Genomic DNA, 12,273 nt, shown 5'->3' with positions numbered 1-12,273 from the left:
GAAACCATAGAGGAAGAGGGCGTGCTCTGAAACCTCACTCGTCGACATTTTGAACAGTTTCCTCCCTTCCTATAGGAGGAAAATGTGAAGGCTAAACCCGCCTCATAATCATTGATGTCCCGGACCAATTTAGTCTTTTTATGCTCAATTAACTCAGTTTCAAGGGCAACAAGTTTCTCATTAATTCTCTCTGAAAGAACTTTCATACTATCCAAATTAATAGAGCCACTGATGGTTTGTGAAAGAGTGGCCAATTCTTGTTTTAACCGTTGTTGTTTAATCTGATCCCTTCCTATAAGGATGTGAAGCCACTCTATAACACACTTGTAGGCAGACTTGAACCATCGTTCTCTAAACTGATTGTCCAGAGAACAATTTACATCAAAGGGTGTACTAGGATTTTTAACAAACCTTAACCCCTTCGGTGTAATGTCCAGTTCAATATACTTCTTTAGTCCCAATATTTTCAAATGGACCTTCGTCTCCTTCTCCAGTAGTCTCTCATAACACTGACATAATTCTCTAGTATCCGGTGGCATACTATGAAATTTCTGTCCTATTGAAATAAACAGATCAGATACCCTTTTAGTTCTTTCCTGAACAAAGGCATCAAAAATGAAATTATCACTCATTCCTGCTTAATGATTATCCCCAGATGTAGTGGGAATAGACCGAGAACCAGTAAGAAATTGCTCAATAGTTCTCTGGGAAACCAAATGAAAAATGGAGCCCCCCTCCACCTGCTGCTCCCAATGGCAAAACTGAATCCTCTCGAAATACTCTGGGCAAATCCAAATTTGGGTCAGATGACATAATGAAAGAAATACCACGAAACCACAATCTCCTCCAACTCTGAACTAAAATACAACTCTGACCACTTAGAAATTTCACCGACTATGAAAAAAGAAACCACTTAAATGAAACAGATATTTTATTCTCTCTAGCGCTTCGGTGTTGCCACCTTCCAGGAGTATCAAACATACAAATCACAAATACAAACTTTATATAGTACAATAAATCAAAAACACACCTCTATAAATCAATTAAACAATAAATTAATAAGATTCTCCCAAAGGCCACTTAAAGTAAACTCTTCCAACTGAGTTCATTATTAAGGCCATTTGGGATCATAGTTTTGTATTACAAAATAAAAATACTTTCTTTGTATAACAATTTATGTTTTAAAACATTTTCATCACCACTACTACACTTTATACTTTCTAAAACAGTGCCCTGCAACAAAGACACATCACCATTATGAAAAGCATTAAAATGTGTTGCAATAACCTTATTTTCCCTTTTATGTTTTACATCCCTGACATGTTCTAAAAATCTAATGCGGAATTCCATTTTGGTCTCCCCAATGTAATATAATACTGCTATTAGTCTGTCTTCCCACAGGACAATGAGGCTAAGCACAGTAAAGTGAGGGGCAACAGACTAATGTTGCCAAAAGCAAAAACTCACCAGTTATTGTTACAAGACATGAACTGTCATTATCAGTCTGTTAGTGTTGCTGTTAAGTGCCAGATACCATGCAAATAGTGAGGGTAAAGAGTGATAATACAGGAGGGGGAGGGGGAGGAGACAAGGAAATAAGGGAGGGAGAGAGAGACAGAGAGAGAGAGAGAGAGAGGGATGTTTGTTTATGGGAAACATGTCCATCATTATAGTGTGTTGATCTGAGGTTTGTCATAAAACCAGTTTTGTCATACAGTGTACGATAAATTGTTAAGAAGTAAGGACAAAGCAGGGGTGGGATGGTGGAACAATGATGAAGATATAAGCAGAATGATTCTGGGATAAAAACATATGTAATAAAAAAATTCCACAAATAATGTTAATGTGAAAAAGAAAATAAAAAATGCTTGACATATTTCTGATATGTTTCTGGATTTGAACCCTTTACACTGTCCAAAGCAGTTTACAGATCTTAGCGATATCTACTGCATAGGAAGTCGTATTTCGTATGCTAAAAATCACACATGTGAAGGGACAGTAACAGAAGATTGCAGCAGGGGGAAATTTAGGAATCAGTCTTCAACCACAGTAATGACAACTGTAACATTCCATAAGGTATACATTGCATAAAGCAGAATAATTAACAAGTAAGTGTAACTGTCTCCCAGTAGTGCCATCAGTCTGTATTTCTATAGTACAGCCCGGCTAAGCACATTTGCACAACAACAATCATACTTTAGTGCATGGAGAGTGGTAATTACACTCCCAATATCTAGAGAAAGGCAAGCCAGTGAAGCACTAGAATGGCATGAGACCCCACTTTAACAAATAGAGCAGGTCTAGAGCAAGGTAGTAGAATCTGCCATTACTTACTAGCAAATGACATTGGCAAAAATAAAAGATATGTTTCTGCCTGCAGTCCATACCAGTAATGTGTCCCATACTTCCTCAAATAAACTTAGCTGCTAGAATAATGGGATGTGTTAGTATGCATTTTCTGAAAGATACAAACTCTGAAAATCCTATGTATGTCATTATTTAGTGACTTCATTTCTCAGTGGTTTGTCCAAAAAACAGATTTTATGACAATAAAACCAAAAATGTGAAGCAATAATCTGGACATCTTGCAAAAATCTCCAGTTGAGAGACAAGAAGAGCAAGTGTAAACATGACACAGCATTACACTGCCTTTATGACAGTGTCTGCTAAGTGTTTTATGGCTTTGAATGCCAGCAAAATACTTCATGATTTTTCTTCCCTCTAACTAGCAGTAACTGAGACCTGGTTCAAGGCTCCAGAGAGCACCTCTGCAATACCAGGCTACAACTCTTAACACACTTTTCAGCTACCAAACCAGGACCGAAACATTAAAGGTGGAAGAGTGTCCATATTCACCAAGGATATTCACAACACCAGGCTAGTTGCCCAACACAATGTGTCTGAAATTCTCCAGGTACAACTAACACTAGGTAAGACTGCAATCCAAATTGTAGCTTGGTACAGATCCCCCACCATGCCCCAAGATTCTTACTATACCTTTCTAAACATACTGGAAAATACTAAGATGCAACAAAACACCCTAATCCTGGGTGATTTCAACTACCTTGCCATTAACTGGGAAAACTACTCGTGTACCAACACCTTTGCCCAACGGTTCTTAGAATTCATAAATTCCAACACCATGGACCAACTAATCCTTAGTCCCACCAGGCCTCCAATATCCTAGACCTGGTCATTACCAACATGAGAAAGCAATGTTCCACACCTATGGTCACCCCCTTGTTGGTCAGGTCTGACCATAAGCTAATCACCCTTGACATCCACATCCCACTCCCACCCCCAGTAAGGAAACCTCCATAAAAAACTTTTCCAAAGCCAACTTCATGTTACTCAAGTCATAAGTGACAAACTTCATGACACCCATGCAGATGGGAACTGAAAATTCGACTGCTGAATCCTACACTAAGGCACTGCACGAGCACATCCACTCATGCATGAATCGTGCCATCTCCAATAGAACCAAGATGGTCTCCTCCAAAAAAAGAAGGCCAATCTGGTGGTCCATTGCCATAAACAAAGTTTACAACAAAAGGAAGAAACTGTTGCAGAAAAGAGGAAAATCCCAGGATGCAAAAAACTCCCTTACCAGCCTCAGTAAGAAGCTGAGATCCCTCATAAAATCCTCCAAAGCTAGTTATGAAAATAAATGGAGATGGAGGCCCAAAATAATAGTATTAACACAAGTCGACAAGGATAATTTTAAATGCAAAAGATGTAGTTTGTGTAAGTATATTTTAATCACGGGTAGCAAAATTGTTGTAACAGAAGTGCCTATTAATATTAGAGGGCACTTCAATTGTTATAGTAAAAATGTGGTATATTTAGCTAAATGTGGTCAATGTTCCGCATTTTATATTGGGAAAACATGTAGAAGTTTAAGGCAAAGAATTAGTGAACATGTTCTAGATATAAGGCATATGAAAACTACTAACGCATTGGTTAGACATATTGGGCAACATCCAGGACATAATTTTAAGTTTTGTGTTATTCAGCAGATTAATAAAGACAACCAAGGTGGTATCCTCGATGTGCACTTGGATATTTGTGAAATGAAGTGGCAGTTGAGGTTAGATGCCACTACCTCCCCAGATATTAGTGATTGTATAAGTATAGTTCCCATTTTGAAGCTAAAGTACATTTTAGGTTAAAATGCTGATTAGATTGTAGATTTCAATCTAAATATTTTTAGATGAACATGCAAAACTAAGGTTTTGAGACAACTTTTTGAACTAACACGTGGGTTATGATTTTAAACCGTGGTGTTTCTATATTATCAAAATGTGTACTTTGGTAGTTTTTTATTGGGAATATTCCTTTTTATAAATTTTTAAACAATTTTAAATTAACCCTATATGTATTAGTTATGAAATGTATGGAACAATTGTATTTATGTGTTTGGGTAGCTTATTTAATTATTCAATTATGTATTTATTTATTTGAACAATCAATTATTTATTTAAGTAAATGAGTTAATTAGGAGTGGGTGGGTAAATAAGGGAGTGTGATACATGAAAGTATTTGTTCTGAAGAAGTCTGTAACATAGAGATGAAACTTAGGTCAAAATTGTCATTGTCGTTCAATAAAGTGGTTTTTCAGTGCTCATTGTGGTTCCTGTTGTTGGAGGGGGTTCATTCTCCCTGTCTGTGGTGGCTGTTTATGAAAAGAAAATTACCAAAGATTCCAAAGACAACCACAAGGCATTCCATAGCTATGTCAAGAATCTAAATAGCAATGCTCAGATCTGCTCTGAGCTACAACAGAATGGCATTAAGTATTCTGATCCCAAGGATATTACCAATATCCTGGCAGATCGCTTCAGTGCAAACTTCACCCCCCCCCTCTCACCCCCTAAAAAGCCCATCTCAATACTGAAAGATTACCAAATTCTGGTAATAATGGCCACACAGGTATAAAACACACTCTCCAAAGCTAAGAATACAGCATCCATGGGACCAGATAACATCCCAGGCTATGTACTACATGAACTACAAAATGAACAGGCACCTCACCTAAGTGTCATGTTTAATCATAGCCTCACTTCAGGATCAGTGCCCACTGAGTGGCGCACAGCTACAGTTATCCCACTCCACAAGGGGGATCCACCTTGGACCCAGGAACTACTGCCCCATCAGTCTGATGAGCCTGATCTGCAAGGCCATGGAACGTATTATCATGGAACATATAAACAAAGACAGTGGCAGCCTACAAACACTGGACCCCACACAGTTTGGGTTTGTGGAGGGCCGATCTTGTCTCCTGAATCTGATTGACTTCTTAGAATCAATCTCCAGAGTCATGGACAAGGGTAAGATGGTCCACACAGCCTATATGGACCTTGGCAAGGCCTTCGACACCATCCCCCACTCTGGAATAATAGATAAATTTACTAAGCTGGGCATTAATCCCTACATCACTCGATGGGTTGCCAACTGGTTTACTGACAGAACCCACACTGTAAAAGTAGCCGACTCTAAATCCAGCTCCAGACAAGTGACAAATGGAGTACCTCAGGGTTCATCCAGGGACCGCTCTTGTTTGGCATCTACTTCTCTGAAGTACAGGCCAACACTAAAGGACTCTGGCTAACAAAGTTTGCAGATGACTGCAAACTGGGAGCCATTATTGAATCCCCAAATGATGTGGATAGTCTACAAAAGGGCCTTACAGAAACAGATGCTTGGTGCCAGAGCCATGGGCTCAAGCTCAATGCCAAGAAATGTATAGTTATCCCCTTTGGGAAAAAACATGTACCCATGAATTACCACATAGGTAGCAGTACACTAAACACCGGAAGTGTGATAAGAGACTTAGGGACACAGATGGACAGTGGTTTCACCTTCGATAACCACATCGCCACAGCAGTCAGGAAATCCTTCTATGTGGTACACCTCATCACTTTGGGCTTTTCATCCAGAAAAAAGGAGGTTATTGTCCCACTGTACTCATCCCTCATTAGACCCATTATAGAATACAATGCCCCATTTGGTATGTACCTCTCAAGACATCTGCAACAACTGGAAAGGCCGCAGAAATATTTCACTAAAAGAATCACAGGCCTAAAGCAGATGCCCTATGCTGACCGTCTAAAAAAAACTCCACCTATACACTGTTGCATATTGTCTACTCAGAGGCAATCTCTGCTTAACATACAAGGCCATGTCAAACCCAGAGCTGTTGGGCATGCTACACTTAAAGAAACCCCAATCCCTTAGAGACACACACTCCAGGGATCTAAACCTTGTCATCACAATGAACAAAACATGCTAGAGGGAGAAGTTCTTGACCCAGAGACTCCCCAGACTCTGGAATAGACTGCCCATATATGTCAAGCAGAGCACCTCTTTGGCCCTCTTCAAAAGGAACCTTGATGTTTTGATGGGAGAAAGGAAATTCACCCTGGGGATCATGTCAGTCACCCTGCTAGACAGGGGTTGAGGGAAGTAAATACTGCGGGAAGAAATAGCCAGGGAATTGTTATGGCTAGGCTTGTATAGGCAGTACTGAAGAAATTGCTTGAAACCACCACGATGTAATTCAAACAGCATTTAATAGGCCCTAGGGCTGATAGCCTAGTACCCGCCTATGAACTTCAAAGAATTATGATCGTGTCACCGATCATAGTTCCTTATGTGTTCTTAATATGGATGCCAAGATTTGTCTCTCAAGTTTTGATCTTGGGGTGAATTTCTTGACATCCATGTCTTGAACTCATAATGAGAATATTATGAGCAGTGACCTGATCATAATCCATGTGACTCAAGCTAATATGGAAAGATGCTATGTTTTCTTAAATTTAACTAAATCTTTGATGTATTATGATTTCATTTGCATTCATACCTAAGCTATACTTAGCCTTCTCTCAAACGTGCTTCTGAAAGTCAGAAAGGAGAGACCACGAATGATACTCATAGCCCCAGACTGGCCACGCCAGTACTGGTACCCACTATTAAGGAATATGGCCCAGGGCCACCTTGGATTTTACCACAAATTGCCCATTTGCTCACACAGCAAGACAATCAGAATCTACGCAGCCAGCTCAAAACCTTAAATTTGTCTGCATGGCAAATCACCTAAGCATCCAGCCAGCTCCTCTTCCTCAAGCAGTTATGGATGTTATTCTGGAAGCTAGGAGGCCCAGCACCAGGAAGGCCTACTCGGACAAATGGAAAAGGTTTTGCACCTGGAACCAAGCTAAAGGCCTTTATGGTCAAAATTAACATCTTCAGTTTTTGCCATAGGATATGAAACACGATGTATTGACATTTACCACTGGTGCACAATGCCAAGCATCAAATGAATGTTAAGGACAAAAACTGTATTTATTGTTTTTTATAGGAAATTTTTGTTCATCTGTGATTCTGTTTTTTAACCAGATTAAACATCTGAAAAGTGGTTGATATCACAGTGGTGAAAATGAGAGGCAAGAGAGGGTAGGATACCGGGAAAAGAATAAAGGAATGTGCAGGATTGTTGTGGGAGAGCACCACAGCTATTCATTTCTAAACAACATAAATGTAAACTTATAACAAGAATTTGATGAATTTGGATAGTCAGGGATGGTGATGGACACAAAAGGTTAAGGGGCACCATGATTGGGTATAGGAAGGAGATATCAGAGGCACATCTGAGCCCAGCATGAGCACTATGGGAATCTAGTACTCACCCTCAGAACTATGATCATTGTCTCCATATAGGAGAGAGGGGAGAAAGTAGGCATTGGCAAGTGTTTTTTTTTATTTGGTATGAGAATTCATGTAGTGTTTACGTCTGTATAGTATTCCTAGTTTGAAATGTGTTTTTAATGGCATTATGTATGTGTTGTTCAAATGTAAATTTATTGTCTATGGTGATACCCGATAGCTTTGCATGTGTTAAAGTTTCAATATCTGTATTATTTTGTGAGTGTAAGATGCAGGACTTTTCTCTATTCTGCAAATTCAGCCCATGAGGCCTGTCTCCACAATGTCCACCACCAGTCCTATCAGTTCCTGATAGGTGATGAAATCACCACCTCCACTAGTACTACTCCCAATGGGTACCACCATATCAGCCACAGGGCAGAGCTACCTGATAAGAGTTGGAGTAGGCAGTGCAGACGTTATGGAGGCAACACTGACAGGTCACATCCCAGATTTGCTGGTTGGCTGTGCTGCCTGTGGTGGTGCTGCCACAGCCACCTTTGGAGGTATGGCAGTCCGATCCCAGTGGTTGGCACAGGTCTCTGTGCTGATGCTCATTTGTGTTACAGCAGAATGTTTCAGAAAAAAGGGAAAAAAGAGATATAGGGTAGGAGGAGAGAAAACATTAAATGTCATTAATTCCATGTCTTTATATATTTCCAAATATAACCACATTTGCACATACTTATGGTAAACTTTGACACATCCAGATATGAATGTGAAGTTATAAATTTGTCATAAAAAAACATCAGTCTCAGTGCTATTACAACTAAAGAATTTGTTTACAAAGATGTACAGTTTAATGCTTTCTGATGGCAGAAAATAGATATTCTAAATTATTATTTAAAAGCAAATTACTGCTGCTTGGATTTGAACCCCCCACACAGATAAGTTGATTTATACCTTGCCTATGCAATTACTACAAGATATATGAAGCATGCATGTATACATCATATATAGGTGAGACTTACTTACTCTGTTGTGTGTGACTCAAGCTAATATGGAAAGATGCTATGTTTTCTTAAATTTAACTAAATCTTTCATGTATTATGATTTCACTTGCATTCATACCTAAGCTATACTTAGCCTGTGCCTCCCTGAGGCATGCCAATCATTCCTGACCCACCCCCTAGTTCTAGTTATCTATTCAGCAGCTGTAGAGAACAGTAAGCATAAAAAAGAAGCATACTGGAAAAAGTGCATTGTCTTGCCAGTGCATGCTAATGTGTTGGCTGGTGATGGGTCACTATACTTGCACAACTCAGGGGTGTTCACAGTTGTAAATTCTGCCTTCCATCATCTCAGTATGTCCTGCTTGCACCTCTTCATGACATTATAATGGTGATAACATTGTTCACCATTGTGTAGAATGCCAGTTGCATTGGGGAAAGCCTTGGCCAAGCAATCCAAAGCCTTGGACTTGTACTGAGACCCAAAATAGTCCTCCTGCAGAAGCCTATGGCTGAAGCACTTTAAGAAGAGTTCCACAAAGATCCTGGACTCTGCTTTATTCCAACTTTGGGTTGTAAATTGAGCAGCACCATCACCTTCTCTTGTCATGTCTTCTGAAGGATATCTAGAAAAATAGTAGGACACTGGCACCCAGTTCAGATATTATGTGAATCAGTCAGTGCACAATGATGAACAATGTTGCCAACTGCATTTGTGCAATAGAAAGCATACATATAGCCTTGCAGACACATTGGGTATGATTGCTTCAAACTACACTGCAGGTGTGAAACATGATAGTGAGACTCAGCCTTGTGTGATGCTCAATGAATTTACACATGTTCCACTAGGTATTCCTCAAATGTTTTAGCTGATGAGATCTGAACTGACTTTAAAAATATATTTTGCCACCTCTGCCCTTGCTCTCTGGTATGGTGGATGTCAGTCATACATATACTCTTGTGGCACACTGATATGACATGACATGGCATATTCTATGATGGTATTAAACAGTGTTTGTAATTAAATGCAATAAACTGAGACATAATGTGTTGTTGGGATATACATTTTACAAACCATGACTGATAGCATCTGGGAATTTAACCCATGACTAAATAGGCTGAATTTCTTATTTCCATTTACTAACTGTTAATGCCACAAGAAAACTACCAGTTTTAACTTTTGAGCTGAGGTCTAACAATTCCGGCATGAGTAGAGATCTAATTATGGCAATCCTGTATATGTTTGACTTTTCACTTATATTACTGGAGATATATTTAGAATCCAGAATTTATTTCTGTAAAACTATTTCCTAGGCATTGGTTTGAATGAGTTCAGTAAAACAAGTTGAAGGGGCCATATATATTTTAAATGACATAATGTCCTATACACCTAATATATTTCTGTTGAGTCGTACTTTATTCCAAAAACTATTGTAAAAATTACATATATCCGTGTGTACTTTAAATTAAATATGATCATTGTTATTCTTAGCATACTTCACATAGAGAATAGTTGTTATTCGTTACACAGAGCTGGGTTGCAAATTTCATTTAGCAACCTGAGAGTTGTACTTCATGTTAAATTAGTAATAAAAGGTCTATGACAATAGTTACTCTGATCACCTTAGTAAAACTATCTGTAATCAGGATTTAAACCATGCATTACCTCTACTGTTACTAGCAACTTATTGCATTAACACCTTGAGAAACAGAGAAAGTTAAATAACAAGTTGATTTTCTGCACTTAGTGTTGTCCAGGTTGCTAACTGAAGTGCACTGGTACTAGCCTTTTCTGCACTACTGATGGCATTTCATGCCATTTTGTTTTTAATTTTTGAGAAGTGAACTCTCATGCACTGCTAGTGACCAGTGGCAGTCACTGACACACAATGCCAAGCATCACTCAAAGGATGAAGCCAAAAAAAATGAGATAAAACTGTGTCTTTGTGATGTTTTCTTATCTCTGTGGTCTTATACCATAAACATGAGGACATTAAGAATCCCTACTCTCACACAGCCATCACCCTCACTAGATCTGAACCCTGAAACTATTGAAACATGAGAAGAATTGCATTTGCTACTTATACTTAGATGTTATGAGGCAGAGAAAGAAAAGCACATATGTTCTGGCAATGACATTCTAATAATTTACCTTTAGGGAGCAATATACACATTTTTTTCACACTTGTCCTTTGTCATTTCACAGCAGATTTCTGGATGAATGAGGTATTTTCACCAGTTAACCTAATAAATCATGTCACAATCTACCTATCGATATCAAACAAAGCTCCTCGTTAGCACTCTTCAAGAAAAATCGTTTGATTGGATGAGAGATAGGAAATTCACCCCAGGGATCACTTCTGTGGCTCTACTCGACAGTGGCACAGGAAAATAATTTTCTTGGGTGGCAAAAGCCACCTTTTATCTTTTGGCTAGGTTTATATAGGCCCTAGGGCCAATAGCCTAGTACCTACCTATGAACCTATGAACAATACAAGCAAATGTATATAATACAAGAGTGTGTTTTTCCTTTCTTTTGTGAGCAGTACTCAGTTTTGATGTGTTTTTAACTTTATTATTTTCAATTTGGAAGTTTCTGTTTGCATGTTTACAGCTTATGTATTTTATATAACTTAAAGAAATGTTTTACTGAGTGGTGCAATTACTTCTTAAACATATATTCATAAAGATGGTATAAAGGTCATCTCCTAAGTCAGCCAATGTAATCACATAGTTTTCAGTAAGTCTATTCTCCCTGACACACCGTCTTGAAGTGTACATCAAAGTGGCAGGAGTCTTAATCTCTTACCTATATGTGCACTATTACAAATGAGTTACTCTTAAAAGCCATTAGCAAGACCTGTTTCTCAATACTCACTCTAGTACTGCTAACGCAGGTGCACAGCATCATGTAGGTCCTCTCACCATGTTCACCTCTCCTGCAATCTGAGCAGATTGAATAATTCATGAATGATAATGAGCTATGAACATGATGATCACTGATAATCAAACTGTTATTTGATTTATATATTCACTGTGTCTACAGGGTTTAATATATACTATATAAGGAACTTGTATGATAGTAGGAAAGGTTTCTTGGATTAACCAGCTTCATACACTGCTGTCTGACTGAGTTAAACTGCTGCAACTGCATTACTTTTGGAGAACTTTACTACAAATTCTGTCAAGGTATTTTATGTTTTTTAGAAGTAATACTTAGACAGTTATGGTGTTATTATTGTTTTAATAGAAAATTGAGTGATGTCTACACTTTGCCCATTTGTGTTGGTATGGTATATGTTGCAGTTGCTATTGCAATGGTCCTCTTCTAATGTTACAGGGCTTTATAGCAACATTTCTCTGAGGATGTAAACACATATTAAAACTTATATTAGAAGTAGCAATGTGAAGGTGACATTGCAAAAATATTCTATGGTAAGGCTACTGTTTATTTCTGACATAAATGAATGTTATCCCAGTAGAAGTGTTGTGTCCTTGACATTTGTGTTTTTTGCTATAGGGTAGGGGGAATGGTTGTGTTGTATGGGATCTCTAATTTTCATCACTTAAATGAGTGTTGTATACAATTTGTTAAATTCCTTTCTGTAAATACATGTTAATG

At 38.4% G+C, this 12,273-nt stretch overlaps 1 protein-coding gene across 1 annotated transcript in view; it reads right to left on the bottom strand.

Annotated features, from left to right (window-relative positions):
• The window catches only part of NPHS1 (NPHS1 adhesion molecule, nephrin), a 1,231,105-nt gene that overhangs the window by 685,803 nt on the left and 533,029 nt on the right, over positions 1 to 12,273 (bottom strand). The window lies entirely within an intron of this gene.

This window comes from Protopterus annectens, chromosome 8.part0 (assembly GCF_019279795.1).
Source record: "Protopterus annectens isolate FY-2018-M chromosome 8.part0, PAN1.0, whole genome shotgun sequence".
In the NCBI taxonomy this organism is placed as follows: Eukaryota; Metazoa; Chordata; order Ceratodontiformes; family Protopteridae; genus Protopterus; species Protopterus annectens.
The sequence above is the reverse complement of the archived record's forward strand: the minus strand, read 5'-3'. Positions and strand labels throughout refer to the sequence as shown.